A 2,726-nucleotide genomic window follows, 5' to 3' on the forward strand; every position below is an offset into this window, starting at 1 on the left:
AGGGTTGAGAAAAGTCACTCAAGCTTGGCTTCAGCTGGAATCATCCATAACTAATATAAGTAATGTACCGTGGAGCTAAAAAAATATTTTAGGGGTTGGATTTAAATTGTATATTTTTACTATAATAAAAAATAATTTTACTATTTTAATTAATTACATCTTTATAATTTTTAAAAAATTAAATTAATTTTTTTTATTATTTTAGGGATTAAAATAAAATTTCACCATTATTAATTTAAAGTTTCATAAATTATAAAGAACTTAATTAAAAAAAAATTCATTTTAGAGGGAGCCACTGCATTCCCTGGCTCCGCTGAATGTAGCAATAATTAAACTTCATGATCTACACTATCTTTATTTTTTATTAGATTATGCCAATAATGAAAGAAAATAACTGTTGTCTTTGAACAATGTTTTTTTTAAGCCATATAGTTTTAGATTAATTAATAATTTATAAAAGATATATTCAAGTCAATTCCCGACTTGATTGAATAGCATCAAACACAATAGATAGTCATTTAATTAAGTTTAGGTTTTGTAATCTGTGCTCAAACTTTTTCTTATTTTGGATAGTTTTCGAATTTAGATCGTTATATTTTAGATTTCATGTCATGATACATTTAAGTTTAATTTTTTCATTTTATTTATTAATATTATCAAATTTTAATATTTTAGTCATCTTTGTTAAATCAATAATGGAATGTTGATGTAACATTTTTTATTGGCATAATAACAAATTTAGCTCTTCAATGTTTACAAGTTCTATCATTTTGGTCCTAACTCTAAAATATTTAACAAATTTAGCCCTAAACTTTCACATTCTATCAATTTAGTCTTGATTCTTAAAATTAAAATTTTAAACAATTTAAAATTAAAAAATATTTAAAAGTTCATTTTCAATAAAAAAAATACATAAGATTTTATAAAAAAACACATTAATATTATAAAAAATATTTATAAATAAATGAATATCTATTTTTCTCATTTTCTAACATGATAATTATTTAATAAAATAATACTTTGTTTATAAAATAATTTAAAGGAAAAACCATGAAGAAGACTTAAGCAGATTCAATTTTTTTTTCCTTTTTTCAACATTAACGACCATCATGTTAACGTTGTGTCACATCCCGAAAATCGGGTTAGAAGAAATTGGGTTAGTGAAACCCAGAGTAGTGACATCCTGATTTTTAGTTAAGATTGTGAAAATTTTGTAAAGTGAGTTAATTTGGTTTAGTGGATAGGCGTTGTAGTTGGGCGCAAGAGGTTTTGAGTTTAAATCTTTTGTTTTGCATTTTTGTTATTTTTGCCTAAATCCTTATCTTTGAACATCTTATTTATTTATTGTTTTCGTTCAATTGATGATAGAATGAGTTTGTAGGTTTAGTGGTAAGGTGTTAGCTTACTTAGAGATTGTGTCAAAACCTTGTCTGTGCAAAGTGGAAAAATTGTTTTTGTTTTGTATTCTGGAGAATCTGATAGGTGGCTAGTTATCAGATTTTAGTGGAGGTGGTGGGATTGTGGGTAGTTTTGAAAGTAGGAAAATTATCCCAAATATCTTTCCTTTTTCCATCCAATTTTTTCTCTCCCCCTTCTTACTTCTTCTTTCTTTTGTTTTTCCCCCACTACTCCTTTTTGCCATTTTGTTTTGCAATTCTGTCAAATTGTTTCATTCTTTTTTGTCGTTGCGCCTCTGTTGTGATCCATTTTCTCCTGCGAATCTTTGGTTTGTTGTGTTGTCAAATCTTCATCTTTCGCCGTCTTTTTATTGGTGTTGATTGTGAAACAACCAATTGTCCAGTGAATTAGTTGTTGTTGGCCACTATTTTTTGCGAGGTCTGAGGTAAGTGTTAGTCTAACAATTCGAGGAGTTTTGTTTTAAGTTTTAATTTTGGTATTCAAGATTTTGATGTGGGTTGTCACTTGTTAATAAATGTGATTTAACGTCGTATGTAGGATTATGAAGTGCTCGATTGTGTGGTCAGTCTGAAACATCATCAGGTGTATGAAACTAGCCCGAAACCTTGCTCGAAACTCAAGAAAATTGCGAAATAGGGGTTGTTTTCGAAACTGTCAAGCGCCACATGGCCATGTGGTAGACTCTGTACACCACACAGCCGTGTGGTAGGCCATGTGTCAAGCCGTGTAAAGTACACAGCCATGTGTAATTAAGTAGCCTGTGTGGTATACCTTGTGCCAAGCCATATGGAGCACACAGCCGTGTGAAATTACATGGACCGTGTGGTAGGCAGTGTGGACCACACGGGCTAGGTTTTTGGGTCGTGTGGACCTTTCAAGTCAATTTTGAGGCCTAATTAGGGGTTAATTAAGGGACTCAGAAATTGGGTTCGTGGGTATTATGTAGGTCCAAAAAAACGTAAGTTTCAGTAAACAAACATGGGTAAGTGTAGGAGGCATGTTAAATAAGTTTCGATAAGTATAATAATGTGTTATGTTTTGCTACAAGTAGGTATGTGAGTTAAGCATGACTATTTTGTAAACCATATGTGTTATACTTGTTCTGTTATCTGTTCTGAGAAGCTATTTGATTCTATTATGTAATGTGAACATATGATATTATGATTCTACATGTGCATCGGGGTGGGTTTTGATGTTGGAGGAAGTGTTTTCAGGTAGTATTACTACATTTTCAGCAGTTAAACTGCAATATATGTTTGGCAGCTCAACTGCACCATTATGAGTGGCATACCATCACGACTCGGTGT

The sequence above is a fragment of the Gossypium hirsutum genome, chromosome A03 (assembly GCF_007990345.1).
Source record: "Gossypium hirsutum isolate 1008001.06 chromosome A03, Gossypium_hirsutum_v2.1, whole genome shotgun sequence".
Taxonomy (NCBI): Eukaryota; Viridiplantae; Streptophyta; class Magnoliopsida; order Malvales; family Malvaceae; genus Gossypium; species Gossypium hirsutum.